The sequence below is a fragment of the Sardina pilchardus genome, chromosome 16 (assembly GCF_963854185.1).
Source record: "Sardina pilchardus chromosome 16, fSarPil1.1, whole genome shotgun sequence".
Lineage (NCBI taxonomy): Eukaryota > Metazoa > Chordata > Actinopteri > Clupeiformes > Clupeidae > Sardina > Sardina pilchardus.
Window position 1 is genome coordinate 30,647,388 of NC_085009.1, and position 22,500 is coordinate 30,669,887.

General features: G+C 41.3%; 1 protein-coding gene and 1 long non-coding RNA gene across 2 annotated transcripts in view; both read left to right on the forward strand.

The window, feature by feature from the left end:
- LOC134059977 (protein NLRC5-like) overlaps window positions 1-22,500 on the forward strand; it is a 118,272-nt gene that overhangs the window by 74,055 nt on the left and 21,717 nt on the right. The gene's annotated exons all lie outside the window — the stretch shown is intronic.
- LOC134059987 (uncharacterized) lies at window positions 3,653-5,553 on the forward strand. The gene is made up of 3 exons (XR_009935110.1): window positions 3,653-3,719; window positions 5,022-5,123; window positions 5,475-5,553. It is a non-coding gene; the product is annotated as an uncharacterized LOC134059987 (long non-coding RNA).

Genomic DNA, 22,500 nt, shown 5'->3' on the forward strand with positions numbered 1-22,500 from the left:
TCATGTTTTTACACTGTGCATAAATAAGTGTTGCAGCACATTCATATTTGAACTAATATGTTTTAAAGTCACTTATGTAAATATGAACATTGTAAGTAATATTGGTAACACTTAACTTGACGGATGAGTTCATAACACATTCATAGCAGCTGTCATAAACTGCACATAAAGCATTCATGACTGTTTCATGAGACATTCAACATTCATACCAAAAGTCCAACAATCGCAAAGCAGCATTGCCATTTTTGTTCCAAACCTCTTCCCTGATCTCATCACATCTGAGTCAGTGGGCTACTCCAGTGCCAGAAAGACTGCTCTCTGAACTGAAGAAACATCCAAACTGTAAACATCTACAAATACATGGACTATACTATATGGAAATACATTGAATATTAATGTATTAATTAAATAAATTAAACATGGACTATACTATGGGGATGCAGTATAAGAGATGAAGGTTTCACAGCTTTAGCATCAGCACTGAGATCAAACCCATCAGCCCCCAGAGAGGTCCTGGAACATGGTCAAGCAAATAGTTTTTATTTCATAATGTATTTGTTTGATAATGTAACTTTTGCAGATGATTTCTCATCTTTTGCTACTGGGAATGTCCAACCATTCCAGGTTACACTATACGGATTAGCTGAATGTAGGCTAGTTTACCTCCCAGTGTTGAACTCAGTGATTATGAATACTTGTATAGTAAAGTGACGTTTGATGAAGGCTTCATAAGATATTCATGAAATATAAGGCTGGATCGATTAAACAACAAAAATGTTTTATGACAGCTGCTATGAATGTATTATGCACTTACCTGTCAAGTAAAGTGTTACCTTAAAGCTAATATTGTATAAAGGATGTTTTGAATATAAACACATGGTAACACTTTAAGGTATGTGTTAATAGGCTATAGCATTATCAATCATTTATTAGGCTTGTATTGACCCAGGTTTGAATCCGGCCTGCACTCATTTTCCACCCCATCTCTCTCTCCCACTAACTTCCTGTCTCACCCTTCACTGTCCTATACAAATAAAGGCAAAAAAGCCCCAAAAATATACACTTAATAAATAAAAAAAACACGATGCATTGTTAAATGTTGATCACTCATCTATTGTCTCTACACTCTAGCACCACATCACACTGCACACTCAACATTGCCGCTGCCTGCAACTTGAAAATAAATTGGGTCAAAGGTTATGACCGAATCATCATTGTTCTGTGTCTAAAACAATCTGTTCGTTGATAGCTTTTTTATTTTCTGGCTGAAATGTTACCACACAACAAATAATAGAGAATATAATTGAATATTTGAAAATTGGATATTTTCTTGGGGGTGCTATGGCTAATCCAGGGGGAGCTATGGGGGTGCTAAGGCTAATCCAGGGGATCTACAGCTAATCCAGGGGGAGCTATGGGGGTGCTATGGCTAATCCAGGGGGAGCTATGGGGGTGCTATGGCTAATCCAGGGGGAGCTATAGCACCCCCCAGCGCTCTACTTGCTGGCTTGCTGCAAAACAGCCATAGCCTACTGTAGTTCTACTGCACTTGACCAAAGCAGCCATACTGTAGTACTACTGTACTTGACCAAAACAGCCATACTGTAGGTCTACTGCACTTGACCAAAGCTAGGAACTGAGCCCATGTAGCTGCGGTGAGAGCCATCTGGGGATAACGCATCCAACAGACCCATTTCAACATGGCCTCTCTTCTACCCCTTTATAAGGCATTGACAGCCTTAAGGTGCAAGCAATTAAGCAGAGGAGGGGCAGGGCAAGAAGAACAAGTTCATTGCTACCCATTTGGTGCTAAGCACTTGACCCTGCTACATTCTACCCCCAGCTTGTGTTATCGTCGCCCCGACGATAAGCCAAAAATGAACTAAGGCCAGTGCATGGATGTGGGGGGGAGGCAGACTGGTCAGTAGGCCAGACCAAAGATCATTAAGGGCGGAGCAAGATACTTCATGAGAAGCCACTTCCTGGAACCCAAATCGCAAGAGGGAGGGGGGGCAAAATCCCCCTTTATCCAGAGCTGTTCCATTGAAGTCTATGGACATGACACGCATGACACACCCCCTTTATGCAGAGGAAGTGATCCCCGTTTTGCGCCCATAGACATGAACAGACATGGGCAGTATTTCAATTATATGTATTTTAAATACGTATTTAATTACTTTAGTGTATTTTGTAATTTGTATTTTGCAGGATTGGAAAAAATCAAATGTAATTTGTAACAAAATATTTTGAGGGATTGTATTTAGAGTCAGTTGTCAGTCATGTATGAAGGCAAAGGCATGCATTTATAGAAAAAAAAGGGAAATGCTGTTCAATTTAAAAAGGCTAACCTGTTCAATCTGTCGTACTACTTTCATTGAACACGGAAAATCATGGGGGTAGTTTGCTTTATCACAGTTGATTCCACTGTTGCAAAGCCTGCTTGTTGTCGGTTCAATCATCGTTTATATTGATATGGGATGCTGATTACATTTTTTTTACTAGATCTACTTCATGGCTCCGCCTTCCTACGTACTTCCGTTCAGTTTTCATTTCACTTCACTACGTAGTTTGGGCCTGCGGTATATTTACAGGTTTTCTCAAAACAAAAATGTGCAGGTCCAATCAGCGAACAGAGGGAGTAGCTGAGAACGATGATGTTGAGGTCGCTAGTTTGAGCATGTCTCCTCGCGACCAAATGTATAGCGATTGGTTATGGCAGATCTGAGTGGCTCTGGGCAGATCCAATTGTTTTAAACAATAAAATGTCCGCATTCAAGGAAATTCATGCTTGGCAAAGAAAAGTGGCCAGACTCTCTGTACATTATGAACGTACGAGAGTATGGTAGGACCAGGCTACTTCAGCCCAATGTAAAGAATTTAGGCCTCTGTCAGCCAATAAAAAAAATAGGATTTCTTGTAGTTTATTTTAAAAGTTGGTATACCATGATTATTGTGGGGGTATTTTTGTATTTTCTAATTACTAATTACTTGTATTTTAATTAAATACATTTTTCACATCAGTATTTTGTATTTTATTTTGTTACATTTTCTAAGCCAGTATTTGTATTTTGTAACAAAATAGTTTTTGATGTATTTGTGCCCACCTCTGGACATGAACTAAGACGAAGTATCTATGGCCAGACTGCAACCTGGGACAGACATGGGGTGCAGTGGCCCCCGGGGACCAAACTAATTTTTTCCGTAAAAGTCTACTGGGGCTACATGCTCACCAAGATTCATGTGCCTCGGTGTTAGTTACAGTGTCCCGGGAATCGTTGACCAAAAAATCAGGAAGTAGATGCCAGAAAAAAAAGTAAGCAAAACTTTGACAATCCCAAAGGTCAATAAAATAACATATTGAGGATGGGGGTTAGTGTTAACAGTTCTGAAGGGTAAAGGATGTTAGGTTTGAACATGTGATTGCGTTGCTCAAGAAATCATAAGTCATAATGATGGACCCTCCATACCTACTGTGATGCTTCAGTTGATGCATGAGAAACTATGAACATTTCTGATCATTCATGAGATATAAAGGAATGTAGTACTGAGGAGCATTGCGTCACATCAAGGTGAGACAGCAGCACACAGGTGTGTCGTGTGTGGGAGGGGAATAGATGAGCCAGCCAAGGGGGAAGTGAAAACAAACAGAAGACGCTGATCACCTGAAGAAGACCATGTGGGGATGTGTCGTAATCAAGTGGAAAACGTTTAATTCAACGGTGAGTCATCAGCGTTAAGTTTGTTGGAAACCTTTATCAATGGTCAGGCCTATATCTGAGTCAGCATTATAACAGGGGAGACATTAACTCATTTATTTCAAGTTGTCTGTGTGAAGTGGTCCGTGTAGTACAATGTAAGTTACATTTGGTCTTTCCTGTTTCTTTATTTTCTAACAAACATGAGAGAACCTATAATTGTGAGTTGCAATATATTTTAACTTTAAATTGTACGACAAAGATAAAGTATCTGCTACAAGCTTTAAGCACATATAGTCTCTTTGTTTTTCCTAAGTTCAAGTCAAACCAGTTTCCAAGTTCACTGGAAGGTGTGGTTCACTATCTAAAGCCATAAGCTCCTCTCTGTAAGGACAGGAACAGGTTTGACTTGTAGTCTGTACAGCTCTCTTGGGGAAGAGGTTGGCAAAATTGTACGCTTTCTGTGCACTGGAATCTATGATCAACATGTACGAGAATCAGGGATGGGATATGTTCACATTCCCAGGGTGTAGTGACTCAAATTACTAATTTAAATGTCCTCCCTTATGTGACACAGATGTTTCTTAAGATTGTGTTATTACATCAATTCTGAGGGTTATACTGTGAAGCAGTTTTTTTTTTTTTTACTTATCCATGTTCAGAAGTCAACCCACTTTTAAAACCGTAGCTTCTTAGTACCATGTTCTTTTAGATGTCAGTGGTTAGTTACTAAAGCTACTAAATCTACATTTAGCAATAGCCTGGCTTCATAGAACACCCCTCTTCTCCAATCAGACTTTAAATGAGCTGACCAAGCAGTAGTCTGGCTTCATACTACACCCCTCTGATCAGGGATGTCCACCTCACCTCTGCAGTAATAGTGTTACACTCTGCACCAGCTGTTGGGCTTCTAGTCGTTATCATTATCCAGTATTTACAGTAGCCTAGTATGTAGCCTACATTAGATTGTAGACCTGTGATTTTGTTTTTACTGTAGACTAGCCTATTGTTCTTGTGTACAATTTGTTTTGTATTGATAGGTACACAAGCAACAATAGCAAAATATAGAATTGATCAAAATGTGCTTTGTTATTGCCATATCTCTCAACTATAAAGCGAGTTGTATGTTAGAAAGATACTGTGAGGAGCAGCATCGTGGCATTATCATTGAGGCTTGTGGCATTATCATTGAGGCATTATCATTGAGGCTTGTCATGATCAGATTCACCTGGGTGCTCTGACAAATGGCTGAAACATGGAAAAACAAGTCAACAGAAAGCAAAATTGAGAAATGTTATGTTGTAATTTGTGTTATTTGTACTGTAGCTTGTCATGATGTGATGAGATTCATTTGAATGATATGAGGAGTGGCTGAAACATGGAACAACAAGTCAACACAAAACAGGACAGCAGTCCAAAGGGGCAAAGGTAGGCTGCTTAGTGCATAATCTAAGCCAAGTTGCATATCTGTTCTTTGTTAAACATTTTTCTAACAGGTTCAATGTCTTGCTATCCACATGTGAGATGAGTTGCTGTAGCATTCAACATCACATAGCTCCTTATTACAGACACTCTAAGAGAGTAAAGGTTGAGACTTTTACTGTAACTGTCAGTTTAATGGGAGCTGTACATGCTTCAAGCACTAGGAAATAATAGCTTCTGTATATAATAGCACATTTGTGTGATCAGTTTAGAGGATAAAGGAAACAATATGGCAGAATATTAAGGATATCTCTACAACAGGTCTATTGGAAATAATTGTTGTTTTTTACACGACAGCTCATTCCATCATGAGAGGCCTCCATCACCTGTGCCCACTTGTGTGTCCATGAAGAGTGAATGGTCAGAGGATCGTGACATAAACTTCCAAAATGATGATGTCACAGATGGATCAAGGCAAGTCCTTAAAACAGACCAGATGATATGGAATCAGATGCATGCTATATTTCCCCTGGGATAAACTCAGTTATCGGATGGGATCTCCATCATGTATGACTCCTTGTGCGTCTATTTAGATCAGGGGTCAGTAACCTTTTTAGGCCATAAAAACCAAATGTATGTTTTCCCTTTCCCTCAAGAGCCAAACAATAGTTTATATGATGTGTTTACCTATACTGAGGAGACTTTCTCTGACAATATGGCTGACTGAAAAAGGTGTGCAGCAAGTAAGCCAGAAAAGTAAGGTTTGGGAGAGATTTGGGCAGGTCGTCCTATCCAATGACACAGTCACAGACTGCGTTATCTGCTTTGACTGTGAGGCGTTTTAGAATTATGTTAGACAAAAGACAGGTACATTAAACCTGATTCGGCATTCATGTCATGGGTCAGTTCCAAAGCCTAACAAGTCTGTCACGCAAACGCCCTCAAATCAGCCCTTAGTATCACCATTTCTGAAATAAAGGCTACTAGGTGCTACTGACAGCAGAATCTAAAGTAGTGGACTTGCTTACATGCACAACTAATGGAAATCTATTTGTGTTTTTTTGTCTTAAATACTCAGTGGTCAAATGGAAGAATGCAAATCAGAAGGTTTCAGTGACCAGTGTACCCAGAAGAAACTCCAGCACATATTCCAGGTTTGGATGCAGCTACAGTATGTCATGCTGCACTGATATACACTTTTTCAATGTTATAACACGGCTCCTCACATTACTGCAGAAAGTTACATTCACATGAATGGGGCTTCCCAACGTGCAGAGGTCTGTTAAATCTATATAATGACCGCTGTCAATGGCAACGGGTTTTGTGCTTTTAATTTACATCTTTCATATTAATCCGCAACAAATACGTTCGCTGGTTGCAATGGGATTTCATTGAAAGTGAAACTCAGCTAGTAAGTACATTGCCAGGCAACACCTACTGTCAAGTGTGGCGAACTACTGTATTTATTCCGCTGCGCCTCGGGGTCTGTTCATCCTGTCGGGGCTTATTTTCCGATAATTACCAGCGGACAATACATTATCCCTTACATACTGTACATAACAACAAAAATGTAGTATTCAAAACCTGGGCATTGTAATGCAAAGTTAAACCAGATATTTGTACACCAGGTGCTTGAGGAGAAGATCATCACCTTTGTGAAGAATGAGCTGAAGAGATTTGAAAAGATTCTGAGTCCAGATTACCAAGACAACTTTGAGGGTAAAGAGCAGGATGAGAGTGATGCCAGAGAAGGGGCTCTCAAGATGGCACTGCACTTCCTGAGGAACATGAAGCAGAACAATATCGCTGACAAACTCCAAGAGAGTAAGACATGTTCATTAGTGTGCTTGCAAAAGCACACTATTGTTATCCGTGCGTTTCATATTAGTGTGCTTGCAAAAGCACACTATTGTTCTTCCTATTATTATTATTATCAAATTTATTTATCTTGCAGAACATTTTTGTCTCCCTATCTTGTCCTAGAGATTTGGAGCTAGAGACGCCGTTCCACTTCTCACGCGTGCGTCCTGATGCGAGGATGGTGGCTTGTATAAAGCTTTTCGATACGCCTTGTCGTTCTCCCGTTATTCCAGTTTTTCCGGTCGATTTTTCCCCATAGGAATGAATGGAAAAGCGACTTTTGAGCGCTGATGCCCACACATTTTTCCACCTGTAGCCCAAACCGTAAGACATAAAGTCATGAAATTTGGTATGCTGATAGAGGAGACTACCCTGATTGACACCACCAGGTTTCATGCTCGCCACTCTCACGCTCTAGCGCCACCAACTGGTCAAAGATGGAAAACATGTTCATGCCCGTAACTTTTGATCCGTATGGCCGATATTGATAAAACTTATACCATTGGAATCCTCTGACTCAGCTGATTCCAACGCACCATGTGATGTAATTTTCCGCCATGATGGATTTTCCGCCATTTTGAATTTTGTTCAAAGTCAAAGTAAAGCTACCCTGGCCGCATAGTTTATCCGATCGTCATGAAACTTGGCACGCGTGATCTACAGACCAAGGTGGATCAACCGCCTTGATTTCGTCTTCATACGTCTAAGCGTTCGCCTGTGATAACCAATTAAATTCAGCGAGCGAAGCCGCCAAACAGGAAGTGCGCCTATCTTGGATATGCTGTGACGTATGAAAGCCATATTTGGTGGGATGACTTCAGACCCCATTCAAAGCACCCCCAATAAATTTGGTGTTATTTGGTCTGTCGATGGCTCTATAATTAGCAAAAACGTGAGTGTTGGTGAATGTATACTATTAATCGGAATAGCTCATCTTAAATTGCTTTAGGTCATGCCAAAAGGATATTTCAGAGTGATTTAAGATACAATGTTGATATTTTAAAAAAAAAATCTATTTATTGCCATTCTTGTAAAAGGTACAGATGTGTATGCCACAGCACAGCATTGTTCCAAGTCTGACGCATGCAGTTCAATGACATCATGATTTCAAACTCGATATTACTCAATCCTCCATTGACTGACATGGGATGGATCCGCAGCGGTACACCAATGGTGTATTTCTAGGCTTGTCTGCATCGTTGTCTCACCTTGAGACTGGGTAATTCTTAGAGATGCCATGGTCCCGAGGGACAAGTACGGACTTACTCGCTGTTGAATACAATATGTGTTCAGTTGTTATATATAGTAGACAATCACACGATGTTTCTCAGTGACGGTGTGTTTTGGATCATTTGTATTGACCTGAGCATTCTGGGTATTTCACTCAGAGGATCATATGACACCCCCACAAAGCAGGCGAAATACCGGAAGTAGAGTGGTGTGCGTGAGGCAACGAGGATTTTAATTAGAATGTAGTCCTATGGAAATCGTTACACTTTCAACAGTAAGTGTGTTTAGACTTCGAATTTCGTCACATAATTTATATCATAGCCACCTAAGAGTTTACCAAAGATAACGTTGTTGTCCATTTCAATTTAATAAATGTTTCTGAATTTGGGGAGGTCTCCTTATGGAGGTTATGGGGTTATGTTTTCCATGTATTCCTGTAGGAAAAGGTTGTGGCTTACACTTTCATAAAGTTTGTATATTTACACTTCAAATTTCGTTACACCATTTATATCATAGCCACCCTAAGGTTTAACAAAAATAACAACGTAGTCCAATGTTATTTTAATGCATTTTTCGGAATTTGAGAGGTCTAGTTATGAGGGTAGGTTAGCTAACTGCAGTTCAAATGCTAATCGCGACTAGCATCGCTAGTTGGTTTTAACTTTACCGAGGCTGTTTATACTGAATTGCAACTGCTGTTATGAAGACAGTTTGGAGCCTGGCAGACGTGAAGGCAGTGAAAGGTAATGAAATGCATGGTCCAAGTAGCCTGGGAAGCCGTCTAGTTATGAGGGTAGGTTACCTAACTGCAGTTCAAATGCTAATCGCGACTAGCATCGCTAGTTGGTTTTAACTTTACCGAGGCTGTTTATACTGAATTGCAACTGCTGTTATGAAGACAGTTTGGAGCCTGGCAGACGTGAAGGCAGTGAAAGGTAATTAAGTGCATGGTCCAAGTAGCCTGGAAAGCTAAACTATGTTAACTGTAGCCTAAGTTTAATATGGAACGAGTACGTGTTGCTGATATCATTTCGCAACTCATCGAGCTAGCAAGTCAAGCTAGTCTACATCAGGCAGTGCATAGATAATATTATTACACTTTTTTACAGTCAATGAAGCACCAAGTGAAAGTCAATGTTTGCTTTATATCCAGTGGCAGTGGTGCTGATGTCGTTTGAATAAGTACAGTAAACTTAGTCAGAAGATCTAAAAATATTTGCATTCATGCTAGCTGTATGGTCTATGTGCCACCTATGAATCCCCCTGTTGCAAGCTGCTGCCAAGTAGGCTGGTCATGTCTAAAGCGTGATTATTTTCAATAACTACTCCTCCTGATTGATTGTCATTGACACCGTCAGGGTATGGCTTACCAAGACAGGGAGAAAGTAAGCTGTGTATGGCAGGTGCGTGTGGTAGGCTAGGCAAGGCAGTGCTATTCCATGTAAACTGCAGTGGTGGACTGCGTGATCGCTGGTCAGGCCACCCCCAACCAGCAAAATGTGACGTGATATATATCTATATGTCTATATACTGTATCTATCTAGGATATCTGTATATATCTATGTATCTATCTATAATCTGCACTTTTTACTGCTGAACCGTGTCTTGCCCGTTTCTCTTTACTCCTCTCTCATGTCAATCTCAAGGGGGCTTGTTCAGTGGTCCCCAACGTGACGCAATAGAGTACATTGAGGGGGAAAGAAGAATCATTGCAAACCTCAAATCATTGCAACATCAAATAGGCCTACAATGGATAACAGTTTAGATGAGTAGTACCTAATGCAAATTTGTTTAATAATGCAAACCTTGCAATACGGCCTTTAACATATGTGATATTTTGGATACCCATTTCATTGCAGAGGATAGGGTAATTGTGTTTGAAGGGGACGTGACTTAACATAGGCTATAATTAACTATTTTTACGACTTGATTCAAAGCAAGGTCGGGGGCATATATTTTTTTTTTACAGTTAAGAGTTTTCCGACACTCAATGTGTCGCTACCATGGCAGGATTTTTCTGCTTGGCTTTCGTTATGAAGCTTGACTTGACCTGTCATCGATGCTGCCCCGTCAGTGCAAACTACGCATATCCCTGCTAACTTAACTGGAAAGCTATACTGGACGCGTAACTGAAGCGTTCCGTTCGCGACGCGTACAATTCATTTTAGATGACTGGTCCATCTCCCACATCTGTTATAGCTACTTTAATAGTGGAAGCTAATTCAACACTTCAGTTCTGCACCGGATGTAGCTCCCCTGTACACTCATGATTTGTAAAGCAGGCAACAATTCTGTTACCCTGAACATCTCATCTCCGGTAGCATTGTCCAGTTCTTTGCCAAATAAAATGATCTGAAATCTCATCATCCACGTATCTCACGTTAGCGATCAACTGGCAAGGCCAACTGGTCAGTGGAGTTTTTCCATTTCTTATGCAGCATCTGGCCCTAGCATCACTTTAACCATTTGCAGGCTAGAATGAGCGACTCTGTTAAATTGTGTGGCTTTTTTAAATTTAGCAAACAAATCTGAAAAACGAGCCACACGCACGATAGAAAGCATAGCATTCAGTGTCTTTGTTCTGGTGCAGCACATTCCGAGGTTCATGTGGAAGCGAATGCACTCTCACAAACATATCCATTGCGTGCACCTGCATTCTGCCGTCTGCTGTCAATACAGAACAACAAACAAACAAACTTAATGTTAACGAAGTTGTTAACATTACGCCCTGAAGTAAAGTAAACTGTAGCCTATTGTTGTTTGTGCTGCAAAGAAAACTTGAATTGATATAATTGCAATATAATTATTATGGCCAAATTTCTTTTTATGAAATGATATATCAAAGCAGGTAGAAGTAACTGTAGTCACTTGACATTTCTGAGGATTTACATATTTCCATCAGGGCAGTGGTATAGAAATTCTTCAGTGGAGGGACCACACTAGTTAATCACGCCATCAACACCTTCTTACCTTTTCTTCTGTTATTACTATTCTTTAACTTTATGGTAGAAAGTGAGTCCAGCAAATTGAGAACCTAGGATCCTGTTTATGTTTATGAATGTGACTCCAGTATACAGTATGTTGAGACATAAGAGTGGAAAAGGGGGTTACATTTATATAATGCAAATGATTATGTTAACAATGTCATCGAATATGTTGTACAAACAAGAAGAGCGAAATGGTAAACTTTTAAGAAATCATCATCCACATCATAGTATGATGCTGTGTGGGGTTATGGACTTGACAGTTTTGCATGGAATTGCCCATGCAGTATATACATATTTAAGCAATATAGCACGAGTGGGAGTGGGTTGTTGCTAGATATTCCCACGGGTGTTGTTCGGCCGTAGCCTCCGGCCTCGAGGCTACGGCCGAACAACACCCGTGGGAATATCCAACAACAACCCACGATTACGAGTGCTATATTGCTTTTATACAACAATTCTACCACTTCTTTTTTGTGCTAATTTCCCATTATCATGTAAACGTTTAAATCGCTAAAACTGTCTTGTTTGTAGAACTAACTTCTCTCCGCCACAAATTTCTACTTCATGCAGGACAAACTGCCGTTACTAGTTCTAAATGGATGGTTGCTATGGCCAAAGGCCAGTCGTTAGTTCTAAAAGCACGTTGCTATGGCCAAAAGCCAGTCGTTAGTTCTATCTCTCCCGTTGTCAAGCAATGTAGAATCTAGCATCTAATAAACGTTAGCTCGCATTGCGTCTGGTTAGGACATGCTTTTAGCTTTGAAACATCACTATTTTACTTAGCCTACATGCCATCCAACTAGCTAATATCCACCTCCGTCATATTCTATGTTCTGAGCGTCTGTATTTCAGCTTGGATGCAACGTGACAGTTCGGTTTACACTTGACAATTTGACATTGTATCGCGGAGTGATTTATTATTAGCTGTGAAAAGTCCGAGTGGATTATCGTGGGATATCTCAACTCATGGAACGTCTCTCGGCCAATCAGAAACAAAGTAACCGCTTCATAGAACCCAATTGTTGTATAATAAGATTTGACACATTGCAGTTTTTTAATGGTGGGGTTATTTATAAATCAAAGAATTGTGGGTAGATGTGGGTGAACTGTGCAACATGCAGTTTGTGGACATGAGGCAGACGTAACAGACAGATATTTGTGTTTGAGGGGGTGATGTGTATGTGTGTGTGTAAGTGTGTGTGTATGTGTGTGTTTATGTGAAAGTCTTCGTTGCTGGTCAACTCAGCGACATGCAGTTTGTGGACAAGAGGCAGATGTAACGGACTGACGTTTCTGTTTGAAAGAGTTGTTTGTGTGTGTGTGTGTGTGTGTGTGTCTTTGTTGCCGGTGTACAGTATTTCTGAATATGAATGCTGTCTGGACAGGAAATGGCACAGCTTTTATCACATGCAACCAATCCAAAATCGATTTCATATTCAGAAACGTTAACCAGTAACAGCCTGGTTGCTTTGACATATCAAAACCAAATTTTATCCTATTACATCATTTGAACAGGTGAGTCGTCCTGTTTATTTTACCATCCATTTGAGGCTATAACACATTGCAACTTATTTAACAGTGAGTAAACTGCGGATGTTCCCGCATAACAGAATAGCTATAACATTAGGCTACTCGTATTTGTTCTAGAAACATGCCTAGTTCCTTAGGCTCCCTCCTTCCTTCAGTGGTTACGTGTTTCATGCTGGCTACACGTGAACAACTCATACTTAATTAAACACAAGGTCTACAGACCTTAGAGGTGTACATTTCATTTTCATACATCAAAGCGTTAGCCCTTGACAGCCAATCAAATTCTATGTTGAAGCGTCCAAACAGGAAGTGAGGTCAAATCTCGGAGACGCTTTGAGGTATTGAGACCATATTTGGCGGCATGATTTTGGACACCATCCAAAGTAGCCTCAGTAAATGTGTTGTAATTTGGCCACTAGGGGGCGCCGCAATTAGCAAAAATGCATTTTGGCTCATATCTCTTTACGTCTTTGGGATGACATCTACATTTTTACATTGGAGGTGCTCTGGGCCATACCACTGATGAATCTAGGCAACTTGTCAGGTCAGTGTAAGAATTCGGCAATCGAGGGCAACGCCGCCAAACTCGAAGCAGCTTCGCGTCTTGGCCAAACTTTGGCGCTTTGACCTGAGGACAAGCGGTCGTGTCTCCTACCGGGCGCTGTCGTGGCGCGTCTGAGCAAGCACACTTCGCACTTTCCCACCGGGAAATGCATTCTAGTTATCTTTATTTATCTTAAGTCCAACTCTTGTCTCCCTATCTTGTCCTAGGGATTTGGAGCTAGAGACGCCGTTTCACTTCTCACGCGTGCGTCCTGATGCGAGGATGGTGGCTTGTATAAAGCTTTTCGATACGCCTTGTCGTTCTCCCGTTATTCCAGTTTTTCCGGTCGATTTTTCCCCATAGGAATGAATGGAAAAGCGACTTTTGAGCACTGATGCCCACACATTTTTCCATCTGTAGCCCAAACTGTAAGACATAAAGTCATGAAATTTGGTATGCTGATAGAGGAGACCACCCTGATTGACACCACCAGGTTTCATGCTCGTCACTCTCACGCTCTAGCGCCACCACCTGGTCAAAGATGGAAAACACGTTCATGCCCGTAACTTTTGATCCGTATGGCCGATTTTGATAAAACTTATATCATTGGAATCCTCTGACTCAGCCGATTCCAACGCACCATATGACGTCATTTTCCGCCATGATGGATTTTCCGCCATTTTGAATTTTGTCCAAAGTCAAAGTAAAGCTACACTGGCTGCATAGTTTATCCGATCGTCATGAAACTTGGCACGCGTGATCTACAGACCAAGGCGGATCAACCGCCTTGATTTGGCCTTCATACGTCCAAGCGTTCGCCTGTGATAGCCAATTAAATTCAGCGAGCGAAGCCGCCAAACAGGAAGTGGGCCTATCTTGGAAATGCTGTGACGTATGAAAGCCATATTTGGTGGGATGACTTGAGACCCCATCCAAAGCACCCTCAATAAATTTGGTGTTATTTGGTCTGTCGATGGCTCTATAATTAGCAAAAACGTGTGTGTTGGTGAATGTATACTATTATTCGGAATAGCTCATCTTAAATTGCTTAGGTCATGCAGAAATGACATTTCAGAGTGATTTAAGATACAATGTTGATATTTTTTTTTAAAAATCAAATCAAGGCCATTCTTGTAAAATATGTTGATGTAATTATCACAGCACTATGGAGTTTACCATGTATTGTCGTACGTTCATTATGGTATGATAGTAGACTTGCACTGTCATATCTTTCATTGGATATCAGAGATGGTCCGCAACGGTACAATTAGGGTGTGATTCTAGGATGGTCCGCAACGGGGTGTCTCATCCTGAAACTAGTTAGATCTTAGCAATGCCATGGCCCCGAGGGACAAGTACGGACTTACGCGCTGGTAGATGTTGTGTGTGTTCATTTGGTTTAAATACTCGACAATCACACGATGTTTCATACTGACGGTGTGTTTTGGATGATTTGTATTGACCTGAGCATTCTGGGTAAACTTCACTCCAGTCGGCGAAATACCGGAAGTAGAGCGGTCGCCCTGTCTGCGGTGTGCGTGAGGCAACCGGTCTATGGAGGCAACGAGGATTTTAATTAGAATGTAATCACAGTTACACTTTCAACATAAAGTGTGTATATTTAGACTTCAAATTTCGGAATTTGAGAGGTCTAGTTATGAGGGTAGGCTAAACTAACTGCAGTTCAAATAGTTGGTTTTAACTTTACCAAGGCTGTTTTAATACTGAATTGCAACTGCTGTTATGAAGACAGTTTGGAGCCTGGCAGACGTGAAGGCAGTGAAAGGTAATTAAATGCATTATTGCATTATTTTCAATAACTACTCCTCCTGATTGATTGTCATTGACACCGTCAGGGTATGGCTTACGAAGAGAGGGAGAAAGTAAGCTGTGTATGGCAGGTGCTTGTGGTAGCTAGCTAGGCAGTGCTATTCCATGTAAACTGCAGTGGTGGACTGCGTGATCGCTGGTCGATCGCTACCATAGCAGGACTTTTTCTGCTTGGCTTTTGTTATGAAGCCTTTGACTTGACCTGTCATCGATGCTGCCCCGTCAGTGCAAACTACGCATATCCCTGCTAACTTAACTGGAAAGCTATACCGGACGCGTAACTGAAGCGTTCCGTTCGCGACGCGTACAATTCATTTTAGAAGACTGGTCTATTTCCCATCTCTATGCCACATCTGTTGGAGCTACTTTAATAGTGGAAGCTAATTCAACACTTCAGTTCTGCACCTGATGTAGCTCTCCTGTACGCTCATGGTTTGTAAAGCAGGCAACAATTCTTTTACCATGAATATCTCTCCGGTAGTAGCATTGTGCAGTTCTTTGTCAAATAAAATGATCTGAGGGGGGCGCTGTGGCGCAGCAGGCTACAGCGTCCATACCATTTACGGGTCCGAGTGCCCACGGGGACCCAGGTTCGAATCCGGCCTGCGGTCATATCCCGATCCCACCCCATCTCTCTCTCCCACTTGTTTCCTGTCTACGTCTTCACTGTCCTATCATAATAAAGGCAAAAAGGCCAAAAAATATACTTTAAAAAAAATAAAAAATAAAATGATCTGAAATCTCATCATCCACGTATCTCATGTTAGCGATCAGCTGGCAAGGCCATTTCTTATGCAGCATCTGGCCCTAGCATCACTTTAACCATTTGCAGCATAGATATATTGTATGTCTATGATTTGCAGGCTAGAACGAGCGACTCTGTGGGGAAGTGGGGGGAAGTTTGAACTTCTTTTAAAAGCCCTGATGAAGGCCACTGCAGGCCGAAACATGTTGGCAAACTGTTCAATTATGAACTAGCTCTAATTTAATTAAAAGCTTTTTAATGAAGACGAAGAGTGCCTTGGATTTCTTCAAAACTTCTCAGACAGATATTTGTGTTTGAGGGGGGTGGTGTGTATGTGTGTGTGTGTGTGTGTGTGTGTGTGTGTGTGTATGTGTGTTTGTGTGAAAGTCTTCGTTGCTGGTGCTGTTGTGGGTCAACTCAGCAACATGCCGTTTGTGGACAAGAGGTAGATGTAACAGACTGACGTTTCTGTTTGAAAGAGTTAACACATTGCAACTTATTCAACAGTGAGTAAACTGCGGATGTTCCCGCAAAACAGAATAGCTATACTCCTAACATTACTCGTATTTGTTCTAGAAACATGCCTAGTTCCTTAGGCTCCCTCCTTCCTTCAGTGGTTACGTGTTTCATGCTGGCTACACGTGAACAACTCATACTTAATTCAACATAAGGTCTACAGACCTTAGAGGTGTACATTTCATTTCCATACATCAAAGCGTTCGCCTGTGGCAGCCAATCAAATGCGATGCCGAAGCCTCCAAACAGGAAGTGAGGTCAAATCTCGGAAACGCTTTGAGGTGTCAAGACCATATTTGCCGGGATGATTTTGGACACCATCCAAAGTAGTCTCTGTAAATTTGGTGTAATTTGGCCACTAGGGGTCGCCGCTATTAGCAAAAATGCATTTTGGCTCATATCTCTTTATGTGTTTGGGATGACATCTACATTTTTACATTGGAGGTGCTCTAGGACATACCACTGGTGAACCTAGGCAACCCGTCACGTCAGTGTAAGAATTCGGCAATCGAGGGCAATGCCGCCAAACTCGAAGCAGCTTCGCGTCTTGGCCAAACTTTGGCGCCTTGACCTGAGGGCGAGCGGTCGCGTCTCCTGCCGGGGTGCTGTCGCGGCGCGTCGGAGCAAGCACTCTTCGCACTTCCCACCGGGGAAATGCATTCTAGTTTAATTCTGTTACCTATGGTTTTGTTCACAAAAATCAGAGAGCTACATTAGAGAAACAGAAAATAGCCATTTCTTGGGTCAGTGTCTTGTATTTTATGTATTGTTAAGTAGGGCTGCTCGATTATGGTAAAAATCATTATCACAATTATTTTGTTCAATTGAGATCATGATTATTACACGTGATTACTCAGTGATTATGGAAATATCATTTATATTCAAAATATACATTTTTAAAATGTACAAATTGATTGTTGAATATAATCCAACAGGAAAAACTACATGTAAAGAGTTAATATAATAATCATTATATTTTGATTATGCTATTTTCATAATAATGTCGGAAGTCATAGTCACGATTAGCTCTTAACAATAGCCCTATTGATAAGTAGATATTTTATTTCCATTTGCAATTGAACATCAGTAAAGCACTACAAGGCACATTGGTGTAAAAGACACATTGGACGTATGGGGGTAATTGCTCTGTTGCTAGTTTGGAGTTTAACAGGGTTTTACATTAACATTTTTCTTGTTTTATACTATTCTGTAGTTGAACTCTGTGTAGTGTGGAAGACTGAGCTGAAGAGAAATCTCAAGAACAAGTACAAGAGTGTGTTTGAAGGAATGTCCAAACAAGGCAACTCTGCTCTCCTAGAAAAGATCTACACTGAGGTCTACATCACAGAGGGAGGAAGTGGGAAAGTAAATGAGGAGCATGAAGTCAGGCAGATTGAGTCCATATCCAAGAGACCAGCTGGACTGGAGACACGAATCAAATGCACAGACATCTTTAAGCCCTTACCTGACCAAGACAAACCAATCAGAAGTGTCATCATGAAGGGAGTAGCTGGCATTGGCAAAACTGTCTCAGTTCAGAAGTACATCCTGGACTGGGCTGAGGGCACTGAAAACCAGGATATCTACTTCATATTTCCACTCCCTTTTAGGGAGCTCAATCGCATGAAAGACAAACAGCTCTCTTTGATGGATCTTCTTCAACACTTTTTCTCAGAAATTAAGCAGTTGACTTTTCCCAGCCAGGGGAACAACAAAGTGTTGTTCATCTTTGATGGTCTGGACGAGTGTCGACTGCAACTAGACTTTCAGAAAAATGAAATTTTGACTGACGTGACAAAGGTCACTTCATTAGATGTTCTGCTGACAAATCTCATCAAGGGTGATTTGCTTCGCTCTGCTCTCCTTTGGATCACCTCTCGACCGGCAGCAGCCAATCAAATCCCTCCCGAGTGTGTCGACCGGATCACAGAAGTACAAGGTTTTAGCGACGCTCAGAAGGAAGAGTACTTCAGGAAGAGGATCAGTGATCAGAATCTTGCCAGCAAAGTTATCACTCACATAGAATCATCAAGAAGCCTCCACATTATGTGCCACATACCAGTGTTTTGCTGGATTGCTGCTACTGTTATTGAATTACTTCTCAAGACTAAAGGAAGTCAGCAAGTTCCAAAGACTTTGACAGAGATGTACACATATTTCCTTGTTTTTCAAACCAAGCAGAGGAGTGTGAAATTTGATGGGGTTTTTGACACAGATCCACAGTGGAACCAAGGTAGTCTCCTTGCTCTTGGCAAGTTGGCCTATGAGCAGCTGAAAAAGGGCAACCTGATCTTTTATGAGGACGACCTGAGAGAGAGTGGCATTGATGTCAGAGAGGCAGCAGTATACTGTGGCATCTGCACCCAGATCTTTCAGGAAGAGTCAGGCCTTCATCAGGAAAAGTTGTACTGCTTTGTGCATCTGAGCATCCAGGAGTACCTTGCAGCTTTGTATTTGATCCTGATGTTAATAACTGAGGGGAAAGATCTCATGTCCCCACAGCAACCCCGCAGAACAGTGTTTCAGCTTCTGAAATGGAAAACAGGAAAACCCATCACCACCTTACAGAAGAGTGCTGTAGACAAAGCATTGGAACATGAAGATGGGCGCTTTGATCTGTTTCTCCGTTTCCTTCTTGGCCTCTCTCTAGAATCCAACCAGAGACTCTTGAGAGGCCTAATAAAGAAAGTACAACATGAAAGCAAAGAGGAAATAGGCAGCTACATTAAGACAAAGATTAGGGAGATGCCATCATCAGAAAGAGTTCTCAACCTCTTCCACTGTCTGAATGAAGTCAATGATCACTCCTTAGTGGAGGAGGTCCAGAGCTTCCTGAGTGCAGGGACACTTTCTGCAGCCAAACTCTCATCCACACAGTGGTCAGCTCTTGTGTTTGTGCTTCTGACGTCAGAAGAAAAGCTGGATGTGTTTGATTTGAAGAAGTACAGCAGGTCTGATGAATGTCTTCTAAGGCTGCAGCCAGTAGTGGAGGAATCCCAAAAAGCTCTGTAAGTAGGATAACAAAAGCTATGGACAAAAAATGTGTGTGAGGGTGTGTGTGTGTGGGGGGGGGGGGGGGGGGTAACATTTACATTGATAATAAGTAGTACTGTATATATGTCAATATTAAAGAATTGTATGTAGGATTTTGGCCAAAACTGGTACTGCAATCACTTACAAAATACTGTAGAGCGGTGTATCCCAGATCTTTCAGAATCTTCTGAAAGAAGATTCAGAAGCACAACAACATTAATGGTCTTATGGTGTCACAATCCTTTCTAGAGTCTCTGTTAACTGGTGGAATGTTTTCCCCTTCAGGCTCAACAGTTGTGGGCTCACTGAGAGGAGCTGTGCAGGTCTGGCATCTGTCCTCACCAAATCGTCTTCAAAACTGAAAAATCTGGACCTCAGTGAAAACAGTATTGGAGATATTGGGGTCCAAGGACTGTGTAGTGGACTTGGTAACCCAAACTGTGTACTGGAGACACTTAGGTAAGACATTCTAGTTAGGGATGGCCCGATACCAATACTGGCATAGGGATCGGGTTGATATTGGGTCCATATACTCGTACTCGTACTTGTACTCGTAAACTTCCCCGATATCACCCACCGATACCACTTGATTACAGTTTCTCCTAATCTTAGCTGCCGCTCTTAAAGGAATATTTCGGTATTTTACACTTTAAGCCTGTTTTCTGTATTGCCTAATATGAAAACGAGTGTTTGACACCGAAATCTCGACGATTGAGCCTGTTTGTGGAATTTGGCAGCTTTAGAATGGAGCTCTGTATGGCTTTAACATTGCTCGCTTTGTGCATGGACTATTCTGTCCTTAAAACGCCTCTAAACGTTCATTTTTAAAAATGTGCAGCTCACCGAGTGGTAACTGGTCTTCAACGATCTTCTATAGCAATTTCGCAGTGAAATTCAAATTCTGTTGTGTTATATTAGGCACACACGGTTGTGAGGTATCTGAAAAAGTACATCCGGGATTTCGAAAATCATGATAAAAGATGACAGAAGCTGTATTCGCTGCTCGTCGAGATTTCGTGTCAAACACTCGTTTTCATTTTAGGCAATACAGAAAACGGGCTTAAAGTGTAAAATACCGAAATATTCCTTTAACAAACAGTCACTAAGCTTTCATGAAGCCTACTCGCAATGCTTATTTCATGCATTAGTTGAGTGTAGCCTAGTTAGAGTTTATTTTTCAGTAGATACATCTAATTTGCATAGAGTTCTGTTAGCACACATTTTGTCTTTTTTAGATTGAAAAATGTTACCTTTCCCTGTCTTTACGCGAGTCCAGATCGTCATTGTCGACATTTGTCACATCATATTCTCCAAGGCCGAAGTCAGTGCCCAATTCACTTCTACTGTAGCCTATGTCATGAGCAACAGGCAGATGCAAGATATAGGGTGCCTCTCATTCATCTTTTGTACATCCTGCCTTCCTTCCTCAGTCCTCGTCCTCAATGATCTACATAAAGAATGATGGGGCGGCAACAATGGGATAGTCTATCCAGTGTTAGTTATAGATCAGTGGGAACGAGCCTCGAGGATCGAGCATCGAGGTGAGAGGTTGAGAGGCACCCATAGTGTGTGAGAAATCACTGCTTTATTCAATGGCCACTAGTTTAAACAATACATAAGTCTCCTCCACTAACCGCTTTGGCGGAAGCATCTTCTCTCTTTCCCTCTCGCGTTAAGTGGCACATAGTCTGGCCGCTCGCTCTGAGTTCTTAAAGGAGCCACGACAATTTTACAAAGGTCCACAGTAGAGTCTGTGGTATCACGCTTTGTTGTGCTATCAGATTTTATAGTGCAAAATATTCGGTAACACTCCATAATAAGGGTCCTTAATAAATAGCAAACTAGTCATTAACTAACCCTTTGTTAATATGTGTTAATTGTTACTAAAGTATCTATTTGGCAAAAGTTTTAAATCTATTTGGCAAGTTAAAAAAAAACATTAACTTGTGGCAAATAGATATTTTAGTAACAATTAAAGGTTGGGTACGGAATTCGCAAAACGGACGGCAGAATTTGAACATATACAACCTCAAGTCCCGCCCTCCATGCACGAGCGACAATTCAAATGCGCAGCGCGAGAGCGAGCCAGGCTAAATGAAATGCCAGCCTGGCGTCTACAGCACTATGAGCTCTAGTCTCCATACAATCACTCACATCAACTTCCCCAATTACATTAGTTATTCACCTCCAAAGGGTTGTAGTACATGGTTCAGTAGCCATAGGTGTGTATATTTGAACAGAATCTGGTTTGTTCTTACCAGGGCGATTATCTCCTGAAATATCCGAGTTTAGTGCTGGCCCGTTGGTTCGCCTATTCCACTGTAGCTCCAAGCTGTTAAGTTTCGATTTCATGTTTACAACACTCTTCGTGTCACGGTAAAATGTAATTTTTGCTACATAGCTTATTTATTGCGTGGGTGATTGAGTTTCCATAGGTATCCGCTGCCTTAGTTTGTATAGAAATGAAGTGACACATACAACAAGAGGGGAACATGGACGTGCAGCAGCAGGCAGTTGGTTTCGTTTCAGTACTGACTCGCGGTCACCAGCTTTCGAAAGGGTCGCGCGCGGTGGGGAGGGGGAGGAGGAAGAGGAGTAAGACGTTAGATTGACGAACGAGCTGTGAAATGATGATATGGGGTGAGGAATACTATTGGCCGGAGTTTTTCGAGCCCTGCCCGTTCCGCAGATGATTGACGTGTTTAATTTCCATTTCAGTGCTTCCAACTTAGTGGTTATAAGTGGGTTAGGAATAGGATTTCAAGTGATTTTGCAAAAATGGCCAACAAAGCTAATTCCATACCCTACCTTTAACAAATATTAACAAAGGGTTAGTTTATGACTAGTTAAGGACCCTTATTATGGAGTGTTACCAAATATTCTAGTTCATCATTTGTTCAATTTAGATATGGACACAGTGCCAGTGTGGAGGCTTATTTTAGATTAGTCATTATTGTCAATATTTATTTTATGCTTATTGTAACAATCAGAGCAGAGAAGAAAAGTCATTGCAATTTTATGCTAGTTATTTTGTGGTAGAAATATCGGTACTTGGTATCGGCAAGTACACAAATGTAAATACTCGTACTCGTATCAGTTTGGGAAAAA